At 39.8% G+C, this 25,632-nt stretch overlaps 1 protein-coding gene across 1 annotated transcript in view; it reads left to right on the top strand.

Annotated features, from left to right (window-relative positions):
• The first annotated feature begins 1,936 nt into the window (after positions 1–1,936).
• The window catches only part of HS3ST5 (heparan sulfate-glucosamine 3-sulfotransferase 5), a 191,450-nt gene continuing 167,754 nt past the window's right edge, over positions 1,937–25,632 (top strand). The window contains exons 1-2 of the mRNA XM_058836541.1: positions 1,937–2,081; positions 21,578–21,711. The gene's annotated coding sequence lies outside the window, so the exon portion shown is untranslated. The remainder of the gene's footprint in view (positions 2,082–21,577; positions 21,712–25,632) is intronic.

Here is a 25,632-nt window from a genome sequence, read left to right as displayed (position 1 = left end):
AACAGAGACAGTTATCACTGATGTCAAATGTCACGGCAGGAGGAGCGAGGGGAAGCAGGCGGGGGCCTCCTGGGAGCCGGGATACGGCACAGCTCCCGTCAGCAGCCGCCGGGCATTCCCTGGCATCCCTCCGGCCGGGCATCAGCGGCTGCTGCCCGCTTCTCCCCTGGCTGCCAGACCCCAGGGCGCAAAACCCCAGAGGAGCACTCTCATGGGTCCTCTACACACACTCCTTTCCCCAGGAAACTACTTGGAGCTCCGAAACCACCACCTGCAGCCACCTCTCCATCAAAGGAGTGAGGTGTGCGGGGTGTGATTGGTTTGGTTTGGGTTTTTTTCTTTAAAGAAAGAGATCACAGAAAAAGTATATAGCTCCCCCTCTCCCGTCTTGTATGTTCCTTGGGCACACTGTTGGAGGATCGAGGCAGCAGCGGCAACGCTATAATGCAAATCACTAAGCGAGCAACTTTCAATGCTCTTGTGGCTATTTTTGATTTCTCTCCCGAGAACGGGCTTTTTTAGTGTCCGTGTTGCGTTTTTTCTCCCCTTTCCGTTTGATTCTTGTAATCATGCCCTCCCTCCCTTCTCCGCTTGCTCCCCCCTCCTCCCCCAAAACATCCAGCAGTTATGATGCACCGTCCCCGGTCCTCTCCAGCGGGTCACTCCACTCGGCCAGGAGGTGAGCAGCCGAGCGAGGGAGCAGCGTTTGCCGGGAGGGATGCGCCGGGGCACCGCACCACTGCCCGGCAGAGGCGGGCCCTCACCACTGCTGCTCCATTCCTCCGCCGGCGCTTCTGGGCCCCGCCGGCAGCTCTTGGGGGCAGCCGACTTCCCCTCCGCACCCCTCGCTTCTCCCCCTCCAGCCGCGTCCCGGCGGCGGCAGCCTGCCGGCGCCACCCCGATGCCCGGGGGAGCCCGGCAGCTCTCCCCGGAGGAGCCGGGGCCGGCGGAGGGCCCTGCCCGCTCTTCCCTCGGCCGCAGGGCGAGCCGACAGCACCTGGCCGCGTTGCCCGCCTTAGCGGACTGGGAGAGAGAGAGGGAGGGAAGCAGGGAAAAAGGGAGGGAAGAAGGGAGGGAGGGAGGTAAAGAGGGAGGCTCCTCCGTGCGCGGGGAGCGGCTCCGGCTCTCAGCTGGGCGCTACCGGCAGCGGCAGCTTCTGCCGTGCTGCACCGCGGGCGGTGACGGCTCCCGGCGCGGCGGGAGCGCGCCGCGTCCGCGGGACCGCAGCTCTAGGGCGGGGGGCTCAAATCTCGGCCGGGAAGTAGAGACAGAGTTTTGCGGTTTTTTCTTTTCTTTCCTAGTGATTGGGCTTTTTTTATTACCATTATTTTTAATCCCTCCCCCGCTCCCCGCGTTCCGCCGGCGGTGCGTGTGGCAGCGGGGAGGATGCGCGCCTCCCCCAAGCCGTTCCCCGGCAGCTCCCGCCGCGGCTGCGGGGCGCTGGGGGCCGCGGGGCCGGGGGCGCGCTGGGCCGCACCTGGTGGCACCGCCATGCGCGGGCTGCGCCCCCTGATCTCCCCCGCCGCTTCCCGCCGCCCTTCCGTGCCTGAGTCTCCCTTCGCTTGTGTCCAGCATCGCGCACACACGCACACGCCGTCACGCACGGAGGCACTCACTCACTGACTCTGCCGAGCTGCCCAAGCTGCCGAACAGCACAGCGCAGCGTCGCGCAGCCCGCCCGGAGCCCCCTCCCTCCCTTCTCCCTCCCTCCTTCAATCCCTCCCTCCCTCTCTCCTCCTCCTCCCTCACTCCCGCCCGCCCGCCCGCCGCTCTGAAGGATGCCCGGTAAGTAGCGACGAGGACCGGCACCTCTGCCGGTGCGTGATGTGAGGGGTTAGGGACTGCTTATACTGCTGCCGCCCGCCGGGGGGGCGCAGGGCGGGGGGGCGAGGGGAGGGGAGGTGGCAGCGATCCGAGGCAGGAGGCGGCGGGGCTCGCCGTGTGCTCCTCAGAAGGACTTTTAGCTGCGCGGCCGGGGCTTGGATGTGGGCGCCGAGGGACGGGGTCTGTGCACCGCAGCGGGCACCGGCCGGGGCGGGGGCGCTTCGCCTGCGCTGCGGGCTGCTGCCTGCAGCACCGCGGTGAGTACGGGGCTCCGAGCCTCGCAGGGGTCCCCCGGGGGCGGGTAAGGTGTGGAGGGTGCCCTGCCGCGCTTGGGGCTCCCTCCTTGGCGGCTCTGCTCCGCGCCGTGCTGGGACCGGGGCACGGAGGGCACGGTGCCCCCCGTGCGCCCCGGGTACTGTCCGCTGCTGCTCCTCGGTTTTGGCCACGTCTCTGGCAGCTGCCAACGCTGTCCGGTGTTTCGGGCGCAGCGGTGCCAGCGATCGGACACGGGGACGGAGCTCCGCCGAGCGCCTCACCTGCGGAGCGGAGCACCCAGGTGCTGCGCACCGGGGCGTGGGGAGCGGAGCGGAGCCCCGGCCGGTGCCCCGGCACCGCAGCGAGAGGGTGCCCGCGGCTCCCCTGCCCGCTCCCCGTCCTGCATGCTCCGTCCTCCTGCGCTGCAGAGGGCTCCGGTGGGAAAACGCTTGTCCCTTAGGGAAGCGTAATGTTTGTAAAATGTTTGCTATCAATTAGTGGGTAGCTCCGCTCGGCTCGGGTTTGCGCTCGGCTAACTCGGCTCAGGCAGGGGCTCAGCCCTGGCTACCAAATGCCAGGAACACCGTGCAAGGGGCTTTTTGTTCTCCTAGACTGCCTGGTGCGATTTGTGGGAAACACATATGAAAGCTCACAGTTGCTGCCGATTTTTAAGTGGATTTTGGTAAATCACTGAAATCTTTTTTCTTACTTTTACTGTGTGTGTACTTTGGCAATGATCTCCTCTCACTGTGTTTTTCATCCTGGGTATGATAACTCCGCCATTGAAGTCAATGGCAAAACTCCCAATTGACTTCAGAGGAAGGCAATTATGGTCAATACGGAATGAAAGGGACTGGGCAGAAGATGGAGAGATGGCAAAGTGAAAGAGATGTACAAAAGAAACTTCATCTTAGAAACTAGCGTGCTAACCGAAGAGTTTTAGCAGCGCAGTGTCAGAATTGTCTTCCAGATTTTCATTGACACTTTGCACTGGAGAATACTGGAAAGATTTTTTGATGTGTTGGAAATCAAGTGGGCTGAATCCCATTGTTTTACCCAGATATTAAAACACATTATATTGTAACAGATACTTTTTCCAGTATATCTTTTTTCTCACTAAAAAGTAGTGGAAGCAGCCAGAGACAATTATGTGGTCTCTCATTGGCTTCAGTGGCCTGTGGATCAGGCCCAGAAAGGCACAACAGAGAAGTAACAAGAGAACTGTAGTACAGTTTGTAAGAAAAGGTGTTGCATAAGCATTTAACTCATGAACACCCTCCCTCTAGAGAGGAGAAAAATCTAAATGTACATTAATTTTTCATCCCATTTTATCCAACTCTTTCACAGCACAGATACAAATAAGAAAGAATGCTTCTGATTAATAATTAAAATGCCCATATTCATATGGATTACAAAGAAGATTTTATGCAAAAAAAAATTCCATTAGCAAATGGAAGTTCTAGTTCACAGAACATCCTCTGTTCAGTGCAGTATTTAGATTGGGAGCAGTCAGATATATAATGAAGCACCAAATACAAATATTGATATTCAAATGGAAAAAGCTAGACTTATTCCTGTAACCTGACTAACCACTCTCAACTGCTTGAAATGTCCTAAAAAGGAAAGTGTGATTTTTAATTTTTTTTTCCAAATCTGAGTGTTGAAAGAACACCCAAGCCCCCCACCCCCCCACTGAAATTGGTCAAAAACTTATCAATTATCAGAAATATGCCCATACTCACAAACAATGTGACTATTACATTGATAGGTGTGTTGGGGTGCCACTTGGCTGGGTGCCAGCCAAAAACCCTGTTGTCACTCTCCTCCTCAACTAAACAGGGAAGAGAAATGTAACAAAAAGCTCATGGGTTGAGATAAGGACAGGAGAATCATTCAGCAGTTACTGTCACGTGTGAAACAGACTCATCTTGGAGAAATTTGTTACCAGAGTAGGAAAACAAGAAATAAAAGCTAAATCTTAAACATCCCCTCTTCCCCTCTCAACCTCCTCTCTACCCCCTCATTCTTCTTCCCAGGCTTGTCTTGACACCCTCATTACCTACCTCCTTCCTGCCAGTGGTTCTGGGGGATGGGGAATGAGGGTTGTGGTCAGTTTATCACGTGTTGTCTCTGCTGCTCCTTCCTCCCCAGGAGGAGGATTCCTCACACTCTTCCTCTTTGGTGTGGTGTTCATCCCATGGGAGATGGTCCGCCATGAACTTTTCCAACAAGTCCTCCCATGGGCTGCAGTTCTTCATGAGCTGCTCCAGTGTGGGTCCCTCCCACAAGGTGCATTCCTACAGGTGCAGACTGTTCCACTCTGGGTAGCACACAGAGGGACACTACTCCAGTGTGAGGTTCTTCCTCCACAAGGCCACAGGTCCTGTCAGAAGCCTGCTCCAGCATGAACTTCCCAAGGGGTCACAGTCTCCTGGGAACATCCACCTGCTCTGGCACAAGCTCCTCCATGGGCTACAGGTGGATCTCTGCTCTACTAGGAACCTCCATGGGTTGCAGAGGGACATCCTGCCTCACCATGCTCTGCACCACAGGCTTCAGGGGAATCTCTGCTCTGGCACCTGGAGCATCTCCCCCTCCTCTTTCTCCACTGACCTTGATGTCTTCAGAGCTGTTGCTCTCACGTATTCTCAGTCCTCTCTGTGACTGCAATTTCTGTTGCTCACTCCTCTCTCTGGCTGCAGTTTCTGTTGCTCAGGCTATTTTTTTCCCTTCTTAAATCTGTTATCCCAGAGGTGCTGCCACCGCTGCTGATGGTGCTCAGCCTGGGCCACTGGTGGGTCCATCTTGGAGCTGGCTGGCATCAGCTCTGTTGAACACAAGGAAAGCTTCTAGCAGCTTCTCACAGAATGCACCCCTGTAGCCCCCACCACTAACAAAATGCAATACAGGAATTAAAAAACCTGTCTTAGTTATGGTCCAATAATGATATTTCCATTTTAAGTACAACTTTTTGTTAAAACGCAAATATAAAAACAAAGTTTGAAGTGCTGTACCTCTTGTTCAGCTTTTTTTGCAGGCATCTGATAGAATTGTCATTGAAGTGAACTGAATGTGTCACTAATACTTAACTGTGAAAAGATTAAGATGTTCATGTTACAGCGGGAAAAAAAGCCTGCAAAATGGACAAATGCTACACTGATTATCTCTTCTCTCCTTCTAAATCCATAGACAAGACAGACAACTCATTCTTAAAATGTCATATTGAAAGTTTCTTTCTAATTTTCCTGTGAACTATTTTATCATGTGCCATATATGAAAGTGAAAGGTATGTATTTTATGGGACTTTACATGGAGTAAAATTTTGTTTTCAGCTACTTTGTTGCTTCCTCTATTCTTCATTCTATCTGCTGTTTGCTAACACATTATAATGCCACGACATTTTTTTGTTGACAATATTTCTATTTCAAGTCAAATGTGAAAAATATGTTGATTACTTCAATATTAAGAGGTTTGGATTTTTTCAGTTGGGGGGGGTATAGCAGGGTGTGATGATGGTACTTTTTTTAAGATCCAAAGCAATGTTCTTTTCTTTCTTCAATGAAAAGGATCAGCAGTTCTAAAAATGAAGATACTATTTGAATAAATCTTTGGGTTTGTCTGAGAGCCATTGTTTGGAATTAATGTTTTTTTTTCCATTTTGATGTTTTAGTGCTTCTTCTTCAAAGATGTGTATGGATATTCAGACACATCTTGTGGACAGCATCTCCAAAACAGAAATTTAGGTTTTTTTAGGCTTACCTGTAACTGAAGAGTATATAAGATCTAAGGCACTGTTGAATGAAGCCAGATAATGAACTATCAGGAAACCCCAGAACATGATTCTGAATAACCATTACTCACTTTCAGCAGCTTTATAAACCTCATCCTGTTTTGAGGAGTAAATGCTGTTCCTCTTTACCCAGATGAATATTTCAAGACTATTTTTGCCGTCCCTTGCCTGACTGAAACATGTTTATGTCCTTGTAATGCTATGGTTGTTAGGGGAATGGTAGCAAGCATTTACAGGTCTCTTGGCATTTGAATCTAGTAAGCAACATTACTGGGATTCTTGCAAGTCACCTGAATTTTGTCATTTCTACACCTTTAAGAACATTTTCAAAATAACTTTTATTGTTAGTCTCAGAACACATTCACTGGATAATTTATTTAGGACTATATTCTTCTATCCAACAATTTAAGAACAAAAGCCTCCACTGTAGCTCAAATCATTCAAAATATTGGTTTTAGGTTATACATTGTACATATGGAACCTGGCATGTAAAGCAGATGGTATGTAAAATTATGCATAGCATGTCTGGAGAGCCATACAATATCTAAATGCAGTGCAACAGAACAAGGAAGGAGTGTCACGTGCAACTTGAAATATCAATCACTGGACTATGTCTAGTCTCAAGTGTGCTTTGCTTTCATCTATGTGTATGTATTTGTGTGTGTGTGTTCAATTTTCTCTTACGGCAGCCAGGACATTTCCTTGATAATATGATCTTCCTTAGAAAAGCATGTAGACTGAAATTATATGCTACTGGCTATATGAAATAAAAAGATGGATATACAAGAAAAACTAGCTTAGTTTGGTTTGGGTGCAGAACACAAATGCATGGATATTTAAAAAAAAAAAGAGAAAAAAAATATCAATAGTGGAAATTTCAATCTTTTAAGGCAAATGGCCAGACATCACTTACTACCAAGACTGTGTTTTTCTATGTCATTTTTGCTCTTGGTTTGCCCAACACAGCAATAGCACTTAACAGTACTTCTGTCCTGTTGCTAAACAGTGTGTTAGCTCCACTCTCTCTCTCTCTCTCAAGTATTACAAGTTTGTAAGCAGAAATTTTTCCTGAACAAACAAGCATTACTGTGCATTGTTAACACAATCAAATGAAAAGGTAATTGCAGAAAGATTCACATCAGCAAAATCCTTAAATAAATATTAGTCTTTAAGCATGTGCTGACCTCAAGGGGACCTAATCACATTTTGTTGAACAAAGATGCTTTCGTGATCAATGACCATGAAAGGTAATAATTCTCCCAAGTTTATTCAAACGTGTAAATCTGGGGTTATAAAATTTTGTCAGCACCAGATAACTTTAAATTTAACTTTCTGGGGAAAATCTTTAAATATTTCTACTTTTTTTTTTTAATGTTTTGTATACTTTAGAAGTACTGGAAGCAATTAACTGTTTTAAAATGGGTTGCGTAGCTGTATTCTTTCAAATTTCTATTCAAATGAACTTTTGTAGATAAAATGTGAAGGATGACTTTTATAATGAGGGACTACTGCAAAGCGAACTTTGCATATACTAATGAACTAACACTGCACAAGGTAGACTTTAATAGCCAGTTCTGTTAGATTCAGACATTTTTCAAGGAGACAAATTGAAGGAATGTTTCCATGGTTAAGCTGTTGAATATCCCAAAAGAAAGGATTTTTAAGGTACCTGATATACAAAATTTTACACTAGAAAATAAGTAAATAAATAAATAGATAATTTCTATACTTTTTGTTCACTAACCCTCTTAGTTCTTGTGCATTTTATTTTTTGCAACAGTGTTGCTTGAGAAAATACAGCTTTGTGTCTGGGGGACTAAAGGAATACATTTGTCCTCATACATTACAGAACAGCGTCTAACAATTTATTTCCCTTTTGGAAATGAAAGAACTTTTATCCATTCAAATCACTGTAACACAATCTTGTATTATAATGGCTTGAACAATCTTGACTGCACACAGTTGCTGGAGTCTCCAAAGGACTGTCATAAATAAAGCTATTAGACTTTATTATAGCAGACACATATTCAGAGTCTACCAAGGGATGACTAGATTTTACATTACAGCAGAAAATGGTAAAAAATGTCTGTGAATTACCAAAAAATATTGGTAAAAGGACTTAATAAACTGATCTATAATACATATATATGTGCTACTTCTCTTTTAAAGTATGCAAATACCACATTAATATTAATTAATTACCCCTATGTAGAATTAAGTGAAAAATGAGACAACAAATAAAGGATTTATCCTCTACAACAAGTGTTTAAAGTTTCTCAGCAGTGTGTAAACTTTCTGCACTAACTGATGGACATTCAAACTACATCAAAACCTCCCTTTGCAATCTGACATTGCTGCTGTGATGACAGCCTTAGAAAACTGGCATCTCATGAGAGATAAGTCAGTTTACATCAATGGAAATGGATTTACACTGCATCCTGGATTCTTTGCAGACAGGTTTGCTTTTATTTTTCCTCTTACTGTTATAGAAGGCATTACTTTTGCCAGGTTTGAAGACAAAAATGAGTTAGGCAAAACCCTGAATGAACTTGGAAACAAATTTGGAAATGGTGAAGACATAGCAAAATGAAGTAAAAATATATATAAGGATGCGTTATATTGTTGGGGTTTTTTTTTTGAGAGAGAAGTGCACTCTTTTATGAAAGATCCCTAAGACAGAAGTAAGGCAGAAAAAAAGTGCAACCGAGGTTAAAAATAAAATTATGAAAGTTGAGTTACCTAACGTGTTCTGGCCATGGGAGAAGTAACTAAAGCTGACATAACGACAGGATGGGAGCCTCAAAAGAAGGCTAAAGCCAGAAAATAACCATTTCCCATGTTGGAAATCCAGATGGCCCTAACAGATTTTGTGTGCATTTGTATACACATTTATCTGTGTGTATACATGTGCATACATATATACTTTTTTTCTTTTAATATCCCAATCTGTATAATGCCCTACTTTGTTACTGACTGATTTCCTCATCCCAGCAGGGATTTGCTGGCTCTTCTTCTGTCTGACCATGAAGTTACAGAGGAAGATTTGATAACACAGTAAATAGCTAAGAGTGGTTAAATAGTTTCCTGAAGGTAAAACAGCAGAGTCAAATGGTTCTCCTGCAGAATGTTTTAAACCCAGGGCTATAAATAAGAGGCAGTGATGTTAAAGCAAAACAAACAAACAAACAAAAACCCCAAACAAACAAAACTCACCCAAAAACCCCAAGCAACCAACTAACCAAAAAACCCCGAAAAAGTAATCAAATCCTGAAAAAGGAGAAAACAAAGTGAATCTTTATTTTAGACTCTGCAGCCAAGTTACATTTTGTCCTGAAAAACATGAATCTGAACAATATTTTTCCAACTACAGGCTAGTGTCATCTACAATCACAGTCAAAGTCTTCCTGTTTAGACTTGAAAAATCAACTACAGTCTTACACCGGAGAAATAAAAAATATTTTCTGTGGATGTCTTGTGGAGCTTATAGGAAAACTGAAAATGACAGTGGAGCAGAGGAGTATTTAATACAATGTTTTATTTAATGCAGCAAATAAATATACCATTTTATCATATAAAATTTTGATGCTGAAAAACTGTTGAATGGATTGAGTGGAGTTAACTTTGGCATGATGTCAGAAGGAAGATCTGAGGAAAAATATTTTAGATAATTTGCTGCTGCATGTCCTCACCTTTGTAAGTGCTATGTAAGTATAAATAATATCAGAAGTGGCAGCAAATCCTTCGTCTTTATAATTTCACATTCCTGCCTCTTGTAAAAGGATTAATCTCACATCTAAAGTAAATCAGATTTGCAGCAGGAAAAAAGTCTGCCAATGTAGGATCTATCAGTATAGTCAAACAACATGTCTTTATTTGTCTTCTGTTGGAAAATTACATTCCTGAGTGGTGATGCACAATCTGTATAAAATAATCTATTATAATCTTTTTGGCAAATAATTCTGAAAAAGAAAATATGGCTGATAAGCTTTTTACCAACCACAGAGTTTCACTCAGAGGTCGAAAAAATTTGAGGAAAACTAGTGAAAAATTTGTCCTGCAATTAGAACTTCTCAGTATGCACATCAAAAAAATCTGTTTACCGCTGACATTGCTAGCTGCTCTTTCAACATCCGTCAGGTATGGCAAAAAATATGGGCTTCAAAAAGTCAAACTGTGCAAAATGGAACTCAGAATATGGAACTCAGGCCTTCGTTTCAATGTGCCTAAAAACATATTTCATTTCTCTGCTTGCTTTCCCAGCAGTTCCTCCAGGACTGCTGCCTGGCTGTCAGTGAAGTATATTTAGGTGAGCGTGAGGCAACAGCTCTTTCCTCCCTTACATATTGGGCCTATAGTGCTGTGACTGCCCTCGCTTCCTTCCTGGTGGCAAACAAAAGGACTATTTATGGTGCAGATGCCTCAGAGAGGTTTTTGTATACCTCCACCTTACACAACTTAATAGCAAGAAACAACAAAGGAGGAATTTAATGACAGAAGCTTTACTTGTGAGCTTTACCCTTGAAAGGAAATTATTTTCTTTAACAAAAATGGATTGAAAAGATTTATCTGTCATTAAGATTTGTCATCTTTCTTCTGCAACAATGCAAACTAGAAACTTTTGCTTTGTTTGTTTCAGAAACAGAGAATATATAAGTTGCTTAATGATAGTGTGTATTTTTATTTTTTTTTTTGTGGAAGCAGGAAAGTATTTCAATGAGAAAAAGAGGAGAAAGACAAGTAAACAATAAAAATATTTTCAAAACTTTCAAGCAATTTTTCTTTTACACAAAAAAAATGTACCTGAATAATGCCTCTTTGTTATTCATCACCTTGAAAGAATCTCTATTAAATTAAAAAAACTAATTTTTCAAATGTCGATTCAGAATGAATCATTTTTTTTTATCACATAAGTCTTGTGTTTGAAGATATTTCAGTCAGGTCTTAAGTAAAACTTGAAGCTGGTTCAAATTTCTTTGAAATTTAGGTTTATCTGACATACAAGTTAAATTAAAATTGTCTGTAGAAAAGACGTATTTTCATACATTTTCTGTGCACTGTGATAATATATTAATTAAAAGATATAGTTTTCATTTTTCCTAATCTATAAGTTGATTTTCTTATGAAAATTAGAAAAAATTAAAAACTGAAAGAAGTCCCCAAAACATTGACACAAAGTTCTTGATCTGTCCCTAATACTTTATTTGCTTCCAAAACTTTGAAGATTTAAAACTTTTTCAAGTTCAGAAAAAATCGTTTTAAGAGCTCCAAACATTTTTCCTGATGAAGAGAATAACCCCTTCCCCATTTTCCACTAGACATGACATTGTATGTCATTAGCCTAAAATGGTTTCAGGCTAATGGATAAAATAGAAGTATTAGACCTGGTGATTTCTTTGAAAGATATTTGCTTAGTGGAGGTTGATTAATTTATTCTTGAATATATTGAAGAAGACTTTGGGTGAGAAGAGAAAGAAAGAGGAAAGGAAGTGTCTCTTTGCCATAACAGAAGACAGCAGTGAGTGCGAAATTAAGTGTGTCTTTTTAAAAACTTTCAAGAGGAAAATGCCCTACAGCTAAACAATATATAGGCTCAGGATGTATGTTTAAAATGTGGCAGCTGGGAAGAAATTTACTCAGCGCAGAGTTTGAGTACCTTAAGTTGCAGGCGTGTTGTTGATGTGAGCTGACGCGTGTCAGTAAGTGGTGCTCATGGGCGAGACAGCTGCCTCCAGACTGGGCTGTGCCTCAGCACCAGTGCGCTGGGTCAATATGGAAAGCACAGCGTGGAGAGGCAGCACAAATCCCCGGCACGCTGGTAGACCAGAAGCTGGCCACTCACGTCTGTTTATCCCCCAGGGACACAAGAGAACAGATTTGTCAGGGTTTGTCTCTTTTATTCCAGTAATTATGAGAGATTAATTGGGAATGTTTACTGTTGGGAGACTAATTGGGAATGTTTGTTGTTTACATGTTTGTTTGTTTTATTTTCCTATTACAGCTGCATTTCTGCTGCTCGCCTGTAATTTTTACAAATAAATTGAATGATGCAAGGCCTCCCTCTAGCCTGGAGGCCAGCTAAGCACGGCCACTTCCATATGGTTAAGCTCCCTTAGCCTCCCAAGCCCAAGCTTCATCTAGCCTGCCTCTTGGGAAAAGCCCCAAAGCTGGGCTTGTGCCCTAGCTGTGCCCAGGAAACCCTTGGGAGACAGCTGGTCAAGTAGCCAAGATCAAAAGAGTGTCAGGGCAGGCCCTGACATTTTATGTTTTAGGAGAAAAAATAGTTTCAGGGCATGAATTTATGCCCTACTATTATTTGACTCATTTCCATAGATGTACTTAGTATTATTTAGGTCAGTGTGACTCCAAACACATAGATGCTGTTTATTCACTTTACTTATTAAGAATGAACTCAGTTGATTTAAGCGGTGCTACTACAGCACAGCATGATATTTTTACATATAGTGTAACAGGGGCTTAATATTTGTTTGTAACCAGTCATTAACCGTGGAATAAATAATTTCTGAAAACAGGGGAAGATTTAAATGTGGTAAAATGTTTTTGAAAATGATGGCTACCCTTCTGCATACTTTCCTGCATTACTTATAGTTACATTTCTTATCAAATGTTGGGGTCATTTTGTCCAGAAATTTTTATAGGAAATTTATTATCTATTTACAGTGCTTTTTTTTTTTTTGGAAATTTATATAATGTTGAAAAATCTGTTTTTTCAGAGGTACAAAAAAGTGAGGGTACTAGAATTTCTTTTAAAATAATTAGTTTTTCCCAAGAAAGCAAACAGACAAAAAAACCTTATTTGGTGACTATCAGTATTCTGTGTCAAGAAAACAAAAATAATGACATAACTTTTAGGGTGGGGTTTCAGAAATCAAAATCCTTTGAGCTTTAAAATATACACCTTTTAGGTAGCTGGAAGTTATGCTTACACAGGATACCTGGATACAGTTTAATATGTAGTTGAATGACAGTGGGCTAATTACATGAGAAAAATAATATTTAATTTAATTAGTGGGGAAAAAAAACCTTTCATTTCTAGTGACTCATAACAATTTTTTTATTTCTTGATATTTAACATCACTGTGCATCTTTTGCAACATCTGCAAGTCATTCTCTCTAATCTTTCTTCATCTTTTATTGTGAGTTCTTGTGAGGTATTATTATTCTTTCACTGATGCAGGAGAGCACAACTTCAAAAACAATGAATTAGTCTGGGTGTGGATACATTGAAATGCTGCCTAGAAGAGACTGCTTCTTGGCATAGACCTTCAATATCAGTTTTGTGGTTCGTGAGCTGCATATGTAAATTACAGTGCTCTTGGGGGAAAGTTACCTATCAGAGAGCTAATAATTGCCCATCAATGGTAAAATAATTGCCTCCAAATGCTGTGACCCCAGGTGTGTGGTAAGACTGAATCTCAGGGGGAGGGTCATGAGGTCCCAGTGCCTTCTCTGGACATTACTTCCAGTTAAGGTTTCAGCAAGCTGCATTTAATACCTCTGGAGGTTTCAAATTAGGAGAAAGAACAAATCTAAATATTTTAGCCCTTTCTTTCTCTAAGTGATGCTTTTAGCAGAGTTTCAAGGAGTCTGATTTAATTACTACATAAGCACATATATAATGAACTTGATGTACCGAGCTTAAAAAAAACCCTGTGTCTGAATCTGATAGACAATAGTCAGATACCAATAGCTTTATTATTCAGTAGGAGCTATTAAGCTTGACCAACAAAAAAAGTGAAGACTTTTTTAGAAAATTGAAACTTAACGAAGTATACCAGGATTTTTAACTTAGCTTAGTTTGGAAGTTGAGATGATATATAAGTCACTTTGTTTAGTAAAATCACTGAGTTCCTTAAAATTCTTCATGCTTGGAAAATTATGTGTAGCTTGAAACTGCATAAATATATTTAGAAACAGTAGGGTAGGAGCAGATACTGAAAGATCCCATGTAGAAATTTGAGAGAGGTACTGTCTGATTATTCATTCTATATCTCTGCATATTGATTTCTAATTTCTACTTTCATATATATTGTACACACTCTCACCTAAATAGAAATGAATTTTTTCTCTTGGTATAGCACATAATGGTTAAGGAGATCTGAGAATGTTCTAAAATGTTTAAGTTATTTATCACTGATACTTAAAAAGGAATAGTTAAGTAAGTAGATCTAAAGCCGGCCTGGAGCTTCTTTGGTGTGTGTCTGAAGCATGTCTACTAACTACAACAGTAATTCATGATCTGAAGAGCATCCTGCTCCTTGCATCCTGCTGTAACGCCTCTGGTGCCTCTGCCTTTATCTCTTCCTTCCTTTCAGCTTGGTCTGCAGGGATGATAGCTCTCAGGTGACGAATGCAACTCGTGCAGTCCAGAAAGAGAGGGATTCATACCAAGCAGTTCCAAATGGGTAGTGAACTAGTAGCCAGCCTCAAACCTGAGTCAGACAAAGAATTTACAACTAGTATGAGATTTCTTGAAGTGCCTTTCTCTCAAAGATGAGGCTTTTTCCTCCAGCCTGTGTGTCTGAAAAAGCTCCAAATTAAGATCCAGCTTTGCAAATCATTTTGCAGATCACTCTAATATCAAAATATTGTATTTTCCTGCAAGAAATTGTCTATTAAATATTTCAGTCCATTTGACAGCAGTACTTTGAACAGATGTTAGGACGAAACATTCAGGGAGAAAGATCATGACACATTTGGTGACAATGTGGTACCAGTGCCAACAGCTTCCTATAAGCTGTGAAAAAAACAGATGTTACTCTGGCCAAAACTGTGCCTTCCTCCTGACTGCCTTCAGCAGGGTGCAGGCCTGACTCTGACCCCCTCTCCCTGAGCTAACCTTGAAGCTGCTGTTACAGTGATGGAGACCTCTCAATTAGCCTGATCCTGCAACTGTTTGACACATGCTACAGCAAAATTGTCCTTGCCTGACTGTGGCAGCTGCCGCCTCCAAAGCGATACTGTCCGCTTATAACTCAAAGTATAACTCTGTCATACATACACTTAGTGCAGAATGGCTCTTAAAAGGCATTTTAATCTGCTGGCATTTTAGTTCTTAGGCCTCTGGGGTCAGGTTGAAAAATTACACTAATGCTGAACTTACTCTGATATTCTGGGCAGCCTTCTGAATTTAAATTACTATCCTCAAAAGGCTGCCCTTTTCAAAAATTATCTTAAAGACTGCATACAGAATTTTAAGTTCAGTTCAGTTACCACACTGATATGCAGATGGAATTTCATAAAAATATAGGGTAAGAATCTCTGAATTTATGGATACCAGCAGTTATTTTAGCTTTCATTATCAGAGTATCTGTTCCTACAGTGCTAAGTATATGAGTTCTGTGTTACAGTAATTGTTAATATTTGCATCTGAATTAACTGTTCTGCATTGCTGGTTTTGTCGCTGACTGTCTATTCAAATATGTGGGATTATTTTGAAGCCTACATAGGAACCGATTCTTTTGTAGTCTGGAAATAGTCAAGGCGAAGGATACAGGTCTATTTTTCCAACCAATGGCTCTTCTTAGTCCACTCCCTTACATGTATATACAGAAAATATAAGATTACCACCTCTTTGCCTTTGGAAATATTTAGTATTTCAAGTATTTCATATCTTGCTCATTCAGCATTTGTTGCTTCTCCCAGTGATCTACATGGATTGTAACTGATTCTCGCATACACCCCAGCCTGTGTTTTACAGCTTCTTCTTCTGCTGTGGCCTCTTCTATTGCAAAATTGATGAATTGAGCTTGTCCAGCTCAACTTGTTGGGCTCCTCTTCTGGTCCTCTACCACCTATCTCCTCTGATGTGACCCTGTCCTCAGACTCTTTCCAGAGTGCAGATTGCAGTGGGCATCCAGCCATGGAATGGGACCAGATTTTGGGCACAAAATAAACCCCACTGCTTCCAGGCAGGGACTGAAACCCGTTAGCCATCTGTTCTGCCTGATCGTTAAGGATAAGAGCTACCCAGAGGTAGATTTTAGCAAGGCCTTGAGCAAGTGTACCTTTCTGATTTATCTGAACCCTCTCTTGCTTGCAGCCTTGAAGACATGCTAAGTGTCCTATATTCTCAGAATTGGAATCAGATTTTGAAAAGCTGTAAACAGTTCCCATTTCATAGCGCATCATCTTACTCAGCTTGACTGGAGCTGCTCTCCTTTGGGAGGAGGTCTTTCTGAGCCAGAGGGAAAGGAAGGATGAGTTCAATATATTCCTTGTTCTACCAGCTGCCACCAAACATATTCATCTTCCCTCCGAGGAACTATGAGTCCAGATCCATTCACACTGTGCACCCTGATGAGACAGAGTGACATCTTCCATGATAGGTGATGAGGCTGTGGTTTCAACCTCAAGGGGTTTTTTAGGTTGTTGGTTTTTTTTTTTGTCACATCTAATGAAGAATGCCAAAGCAGATGTGTTTCACTGACTTTCAGGAGCAGAATGAAATACAAAGCCTAGGATGGCAGCTTCAGTGAACTCTTGCAGCATGCTGTATACCTGGACTGTGAGGAAAAGTAATTCTCTGGCTGTTCAGATAAGTCACAGTCTTTTCTGAGTGCTCCAGCAAGCTCTAAGAAGAAGGTGTAACAACTTCTCATCTACACTGTGTTGGAAAAGGCTTGCTCACTCTGCCATGTGTCCAGCCTTTTTCTAGTTAGCAAAGAGTTTCTAGAACGCTTCTTCAGCTCCTTTTAAGATCATGTATCTTATTTTTAGATTGACAGCAAACTGTGCCTGGCAGTGACATCTGCAAGCTATTCTTTCTGGGACTGAATGCTGGCTTTTGTGTTAGATGTGTGATGCATAAACACACCAGTTCTGCTCTTTGAGTAGAAGGAGGGCACAGTTTGCTTCAGAGGGTTTATTTTATCCTTGTCCTAGTCTAACATCATTGCCTCCATATGAACTGGGTGACTCTGTTAGTTCAGGTAGACAATGGTTCTGAGTTCAATGGCTCTGAGTTCTGGTTCAATGGAGCCTTTTGGTACAAACATGTCCCAAATAATACAAATAAGAAAGGAATGATAATGGTTCATGTTATTTACAGAACAGATCAGGAGGAAAAAACCCATTACTTTAGTAAACAAATAGTTTTCTGAATGTCTATAAGCATATAGTTTTATAGAAGATGTAAAGATATATCACCAAATCCCTGTCTTTTGATGTTTTTCAAGACTCTTATTTCAAAAGTTTTGATTGGGGTCCTTAGGAGGACAGAGTTCTGCTATCAAAATATTCTGCTTGATTAGTAGTTCATTTTCTCATTTTGGGCAAATCTTTGCTAATCAATCAATGAATCAATCAAACAAACAAACAAACAAAAAAACCCATCAAAATGTAATTTCATCACCCTTTGCTTCTTCTTGGAAATACAGCAATGCAGTTACCCTCCTTTTTGTGAACAGCAACTGCGATTTTTATCCAACAGATTTAGGTCTTGAATAACGAAATACTGTATTATTTGCTTTCATAATGCTGGTGAACCATGTCAATTTTTCATTTATATGAGGAATGACCTACGCTTTCTTATTCTTTCCTCTCTCTCAGAATTTGACACAGAATTTCAATGTCACAGGTAGAAAACAACATTACATCTATGCAAAAATAATTTACTTCATCATATATCATCCTTAGCAGCATCACACTTTCACCTTTTTCAAAATTAGAAGATGAATTAATAAATTGGTGTTTGCTCCAATCATAATGGAAAAATGTGACTACTTAAACAGGCTCATGCCCTCCCTGTAATTGAAATTTGCAAATATTAATGAGATTATACCAGTGTTCTGTCAATAAATATTATCAACTGACTTCGTTTGTGTGGAGGTCTTGGGATTTCTGCAAAATGATTTTGCATTGTCACTCTAAAGGTTTCATATTAAACCTAACAGATCATGACTACCTTTTTTAATTAACTCAAGTCCTCTCGAACTTTATATAACATGTCAAGGGGTATAAAGTACACAGCTCTTGCACATGTGAGCAGACAGGAGGAATGCACCCTGATGTGACTGCTGCTTACGAAGAGTTACAACTCTTTGGAGCGGCACAGTTGCATCCCTAGCTGAAAGTAACCAAGTGACAAATAACCTAGATCTGTCCCAGGTGTAACTCGTTCCTGAATGAATATATATATATATATATATATATATATCCTGGCCAAAAAACACCCTGCACTGTCTCTCGGAGACACAGCTCCAAGCTCCTACCTCATTCTTAGGTGGCAGCTTTGTGACAAAAAGTAGTTAGCTCCTTAGTTATTCATAGGGAAAAGCTGCTGGAAGAAGCTGAATCCTTTTGCACAGCACCTGGCACAGCCAAAGCTGAAGGCATGTATGTTCACAGAGAGTGGGAACACTGCCTGTGACAGCACCTTGGTGTCACCTGCCATACAAATATCACCACTGGGAAAGTTCTAACCACCTGAAGTATGTTTAATAACCCTGAGGAGTCAAAATATGGTTTTCAAGGGGTTATAATTTCTGAAAATGTCCCTGAACAAAAATTTCCAGGATCAAGCTACCTGGAAAGGTCAAGGAAAATAGTTTCTCTTTTTATCTCTGAGGAAAACTGAACAATCATGCAAATCATTAAAAAGCAAAATACTTGAATATTTTTAATGCCGATGAAAACTGAAATTCCAGAGCTGAAAAGCTGAAAAAGATAAATCCAAAGTTGTCACACAGATATATTTTTTTAAATGCATTTGTTCGTTTCAGTGACATTTGACTGAGCTCCAGCTTTTCAAAAAGTGTATAGTGAAAAGATTTTTTTTTCTAAATTTATTTATAAATGTAGCTCTCTCTATATTTTTTTTTTGTAATTGGAATATCCTGAGCATTCAAAGGAATGAAAGAGATCACTTATCCTCTGTATTTGGCATGAAGGGTGTCCTAATGCACATTTCAGCTTTTCATTGTATAAGAATGCTATCCTGTGGATTGCTTACAGAAATTGGGAGAGGCTATATCTGATATAGGCAAGCAAATGACATTGTGTAGTACACAGTCAGCATATTTCAAACTAAGAAATCCTTTTTTCTCTTGTTACCTTCAAGTTTTCCTTGACAACGTGGCCAGATAACTGTACAAAAATCCTACTAAAAGTACTAGTGAGAGAAAACTTAAACTGTCATTGTGCAAAACTGTAAACTTAATAAAAGTAACTTATTGCAAGTATTGCCTCCCAATTTTCTGTGTTCTGTGTTTTGAAAAAGGTCAGAGTGAATTATCATATTTTTTTCTTCTGACCTTAAAATCTATGTCAGCACATTTTATTTTTTTATTGGAACCTGGCACAGCATATCTCTGGTGATTTTCTGAATGTTCCATCTTTTATTTTTAAAGAAAAGCAGAAAATCAAGGTAGAGGTGAGGGCAAAGTGGAGGGGAGAAGCATAAATCTCTAGCTGTGACCATGACAAAACTTTAAAAAAACCCTCAAAGAGTTAAGATTTTGCCTTTTATTTTTTCTTTTCTTTTCCTTTTTTTTTTTTTTTTTTTTTAAAGAGAAAGTGACTGGCACTTGAATTTTACTATTTGATATAGTCTAATTTTAGATGTGAATAGTCATATTACAAAGCTCTTTGTATCTACACTGGGCCTGAGTTTGCCTTTGTGCTGTGCAAGAATTCTCAGTCCATTTCTTACTGCCTGAACCCTGCCACAAAACTAAGCCACCCATTTTTTTTCCCAGTTAATTAAGAAAAAACTTCTGTAGAAGACTTTTTGAGGAAATATGACAGGAAGATAATTTAAATAGGGAGAGATTCCAAAAAGAATCAGTATCGCATCATTCAAATACTTTTCCTAGTGATAGAAATTCATAAAATCATGGCAAGACTTTCAGTACCATCTCTGAATTTATTTCACAGGGAGGATATTTCCCTAATATAATAATGTAATTTTCCAAGACTATATCTATGACTCTATAGTATATGAACTAAGAAACTAATACTAGAAAAATAATTTTTGTTGCATTCATTTCAGAGAAAAAAGTATATTAATAAATATTATAATTAATTAATAAAAATATATTAAAAAGTTATTGCAGAAACCATTACATTTGATTCATCGGCTGTATTCCAGAACCTCCTGTTTTTTTTATGAATTTTATATTTTAGTTTAATTATTCTAAAGATTACCAAATCTTATTACAATGTTCAGTGTAGGATATGAACAGGGTGAAATGAGAAGCTCCCCAAACTGTATGTGCACAGGGTGCTTTTCACTGTGAACTTATAAAAATACATGTTGAACTATTGCTACTTTAATACTTAATATTAGATATATATATGTATATTTATTTATTTCTCTTTAGGCATTTCAAGTGTATAAATTAGAATAAATTTTTTTACAGTTTTTTATCAATAGAACTCATTCTTTTTTACATTTCTGTAAATTTCTCATTTGAGCAAATCAGGCTTTCTTATAGCTCATTTATTGAATTTACCTTCCTTTTATATATCTGAGCATTTTCATTTTTCAAAATATGGTGTTTACAATCATTTATAAAGAGACAAAGGATACCTAATGGGACCGAAAATGTTCAAATAATCAGTAAAAAAGGACACTACTCTACAAGTAGGACCAAGATGTCTGCACTAGAAATGGCCAAAATCTCCTGTAATTTTTTAATATGATTGAAACCACAGGCTTCTGTCTGATAAGACAGACACTATTTCATAAAACTTTCTCACCTATTAGTTCACACACCTGCCAGTTGAATATGTGACCAATAACTGAAACAAATTAATTTTATTGGAAGTTATCTATAATTTAATTAAATTATAATGATTTCCAAAATAAGGAACTTGCTTTTCAGGATATTCTTTCCCAACATGACCTTTAAAAATATTTTAAAAGAAAACAAGGGGAAACCTCCCCAAGTTTTAGTATCTCCACCATAAGGACTCTTCAGGTATTTCCTGCATCTGAAATAAAAGAACAAGCTGTTTATATTTTTTATTATAGTGGGTATTCCACAGTATTTGTTTTTTACAGCAAATGCTTGTTACAGGTGAAAAAGAGAATACTGCAAATCCTGTTCCCAGTGTGATAAGAGGAGCATGGTCCCATCGTCAGACTGTTGCTCTCACTAAACACAGAACCTCTGTCATGCTTTAGGAGAACCTTGAGATCTAAAGACTTGATCTATCATATAAACAGTTAATTGCATCTTCTGCAGCACCCATGACAGTGATTCCATATAGAACTTAAGGTGAAGTCTGGGGCAAGATGTATAAGCTACTTCGTAAGTTTTTGGGACAATCTAGACATTTGTGGTCAGGTGGGAAGACCTGTTGTGGACACCCGTATCTGTGGCATTAATGTATGCCACATTATGGTCAAAGGAAAGTGAGAAGGGCTCTGAGGATGCCAGAAAATGGGGCAGAGTCAACACAAAGGGAAAGATGACACCAACTGGCTAAGCCTAATTTACCAAGCAGAGTTTGGGTCTGGAATGAAAGAGAGACAGAGTAAAAGAAACCAGATCTGCAATCTGCTAGTGATAGCTGCATAATTTTTGCTGCTTTCTCCGGAGAACCTGTGGCATAACAGGGAGTTTTAATGTGTACCCAAAAAGTGAACCCAGCTTGAAACTGTAGTACCCCCTACACCAGTATGTAAACTAACTCTGATGATGAGCCTCTCTGACCATTGCCCCTGGTGTCTGTGATCTGAGATAGGTCCCACCTGGGGTGAAAACATGGGAAGACATCAGGCTCTCCGTGGTGACAACTCTCCTGTACTTGATCCAGTGTGTGACATGACCTGGGCTCCCAGCATGACTGCAGTGTAGGAATCCCTTTGAGATGCTCAGGTAAGACAAATTTTCAACAGCTGCCTTGGTAGCTAATTAGCCCTATCCAGGCTTTGATATTTGGTTCAGTCAGTACATGATGAAAAGACTTATTTACATATTTTCCACCTGTTGCCTGTTTTTCTATCATCCTAGGGTTTCTGAAAGTGTATTGTAATGCCAAGGTTTTCCGGAGCAATAGTGTGTTTGAACCAGTACTATTTAAAGGACTCCAATTTTATATTATTAAGACCCAAACCAGATGACTTCTAATTTTTAAGTTTTTTAACCGTATTACATTTTTATCTTACTTTTTCTTGAGTTTCCTTTCCTGGGAGGAATTCAGAGAAGTCCAGTGCAATAACAGAAGAAATAAAAGCACATCATCCTAATGGAAATGTTTTTTTTTCTTTCAATTGATATTGAATGAGATATTCTGCCTTTGTTAAAAAAAAAAGAAAAAAGAAAGGAAAAAAAAGAAAAAAGGAAATAAAAGGTCTAGGAAACTTAATATGTTTCTTATTCTTTTGGTGTCATTTATACTAGATTGTTAATCTGATTGTAACATCAGAAAGAGGTCATGATATCCAAGAGCCCAGTTGCATCCTTCCTTGCTTTGCAGACTTCTGTACTTAAATTTCCTTTGCATATTTATAATCCTTCCGCAATTGTACACAAGTAACTGATATTTCTGCTTAATCTTGGCAGTAGATAAATTTGCATAGTGAGTTGGTACTTGAATTTATGAAGGAAAAAATAAGAAGCAGGAAAGGGCAGGAAATTGCTTTTGTGATATGTTAAAACACTGAAATGATGCAAAACCAAACCATCCCCACGATGTGGAGCTTTCTTACAGTCAGCTACACACTGTGTCACTTGACATGTCAGTGGGCTGGAATTTATCACAAAAGTGTAACCTGCCATGCATTAACAAATAAAAATGCATAAAATATACTTTCTTTCCTATTCTGATTTTATTCACCCTCTGTAATAATGCTGGACTTCATTGTTTCATGTAGTGGATCTGCATACAGGGCTGATGGTTATGTCACTGGGAAGGAACTAAATCCCTGCTTGTCCCTCCAGATGAATGCTGGATCTCTTCACTACTTTGCATGTTGCATCACAGTATATAATGTCATATGCCACTGCCTCTATGACTGACTGCAGCCTGCAAAGTGACTGTCTCCATTATGTTGTTGATGTGCTCACCCTTTCTGGCATGGACAATGTGCACTAGCTGCATTTAAGGTAGGGAAGCTGGGAATTTTTTCAGCTCAGAAGCTAGTGAAGGATCTCACTGGGCCAAATATTGAGGGCAGACATAACTGCAGGGCAGCACTGGTCACCCAACCCTACAGCATGGAATAACTTATCTCCCCAACTACCAGAAGCACACCTTCAGATGGTGCCAGCAGAAACTCGCCTGCTGTGTGTCTGTAGCAGGCCAGAGCAGCCCATTTCCATGGAGTTGTTAACATCTTCTGTGTGGGAATGGCTGTGTCTGCTTGTCTGCCCTAGGAAATCCCAAACACCTCTTTTCTCTTTAGCTGTTAAGTCTTTCCCACCTGTAAGATGATGGTGTGATGAGAAATGTGTGGTTTCAAACTACAGAGCCTGGAAGCAGGTTTATCCTGCACACATCCAGGTGCTCCTTCTTCCACTTGTGTCTGAACGGCAGAGTGGGTGCACCGGGGGGACAGGGGATGTTCCTGTAGATGTGCACAGAGGGGAAAGGAAAGAGTGCTAATTAGCCAGAGAATCCCTAGGATGGTCCAAGTTTATGTTTGAGTTCGTTAGCCAGGAGTGGCTAATTTCTCATTAACTGGTTTTCAATTTTATTATATTGTAGTAGAACATAGTTCCCCAGTAAACCCATTAGATGACCTTAAATACTTAAATATATATTTCTAATTTTTCTAGTTTCTAATTTCATTTGTCTATAGATCCTCTTAGAAACAGGCAGAAGGGTTTTTTAGACATTAAGTATTAATTTTTTAATTCACATATAACTTTCCATAATCATGTAAATGTAAGTTCTAATTAACAGTGTAGAAATCAAATTATTCTGTTAATCCATGACATACCATTAAATTTGATATTTTAACCATGATGAACTATAATTAGATGAAATATAATTAGATCAAAATAATGTCCTGAACATTTGGCATAAAAAGAAAAATATATGGCTGTGTACATATGCACCATTATGATAAATTTATTACAAAAAATCAAAAGCTAGTTTATTCTAAGTTGGTTTAGTGGTCTTGTTCAGAACATGGCAGGAGTAATTTAAAAGAGTTCTCAGTTTTATCTACATTATACATAATGAAACTGTCAAATTGAATCATTAGTATACTAATTTTGGCTCTCTTAATAATCCTTTTTGTATTGTATACTCTTACACAATCTTACAATGATGGGGAATGTATATAATTGTTGGGTGCACTAACAGCTTGTCTATATAAAAGGAGAACAATTTTAAAAATAACCGCTGCTTTCAGATGTGCAGTTTGAGAAACCTTCTTTAGTCATCGAAAACAAGAAGAAATTAAAATCAAGGATCATGATGTCAAACCAGTAACTTGCCTTTTTTACAAAGCTGTAAAGTAAGTAAGCAGCCATATAAAAAATGGCAAATTCTTAAAGTTACTAGGAAGGTTTTGAAGCCAAGAGCTCAAATGTTAGGAAACTTCACAAACAGAGCACTATGTTTTCAGCCCTCTTATAAGGGTGCACTATGATTCAGACTTCAATAACATGAGTGTGGGGTAGTTTTTCTGAAGGAATCTTGACTCATCTGGTATGATTAGAATGGGCTCTCTAGTGAGCAGTGCTTCAATTATTTATTTTTTTTCTTTTTATTGTTTACCAAGTGAGCCTGTGCCTTTTTCACTTCATGCTGTTATGGTCTTATTTTGAAGATAGAAATCCTGACTTCCTCATTGTTTTTTTCAGTGTTATTATTGAGATTTGCAAAAGTCACTAATGTAATTATTAATTTTCATATAGCCTGAAGAGTAAACAGGTTGTCATTAGTACATTTTTGCAGTTCAGAACTGAAGTTCAACTAAATAGTAGGACATGAACTCATTTTTGCTGCTCAGCTTGAAATTCTACTATACAGGTATGAAGACCTCAAAGGGAGAATGAAAGAACCACATAGAGAAGATGCTTGATTTCTTTCATATATTTAAAAAAAAAATTCCTGAAGAAACATATCAGCTGTTCAAATGTTCATTTCTAGAATATGACTCATTCAAGCAAATTTCTCACTTTTAAAACCAGAACCAAAGAACTGACTTTCTTAAACAAATAAAATAAATACCCCAAATGAAAAAAATATTGAGAGCTGCACTTTATGAAATATGGAGTTCTGGGATGTGGGGAGTTTGTGAATGTGTGTATGTTAGGAGAGTGCAATGGTACCACTCCAATCCGTGAGGAAGCAGAACACCCAGAAAACACATGAAAGCAGATGGGACCATGGTTGGGTGATCTCCTAACACTATTAGAGTGGTGGTCTAACATTCTTAATATAGATTGGATAATTTATTTGGGGTTTTTTGTTGTTTTTAATTTTTTAATACATTTCTCTATGTCCATAAAAATATTAACAAATAACAGATGTAGAGGTCTATCTAAGATCTATATTGAAGATCTGTTATCCCTTCAAAATCCTTGGAATTAAAATAACAGGCTTTTTTTCTCTGCATTTAAATGGTGTATTTTATCAATAAGCTGTGTGTATGTAATGCATGTTTGCAGTCATAATTTTAATAATTTTAATAATTATGATTCTCTTGTTTCCACATATCTCATATTAGCAATAGCTACTGTATAGGGCTTTTCTCCTACCAGAAGTTCTTTGTTTGAAAAGAGCCTTTTGTTTTATTAATTACAATATCAAATTCCAATTATTCCTCAATTTGGATACAATTA

The sequence above is a fragment of the Poecile atricapillus genome, chromosome 3 (genome assembly GCF_030490865.1).
Source record: "Poecile atricapillus isolate bPoeAtr1 chromosome 3, bPoeAtr1.hap1, whole genome shotgun sequence".
NCBI classification, from domain to species: domain Eukaryota; kingdom Metazoa; phylum Chordata; class Aves; order Passeriformes; family Paridae; genus Poecile; species Poecile atricapillus.
The sequence above is the reverse complement of the archived record's forward strand: the minus strand, read 5'-3'. Positions and strand labels throughout refer to the sequence as shown.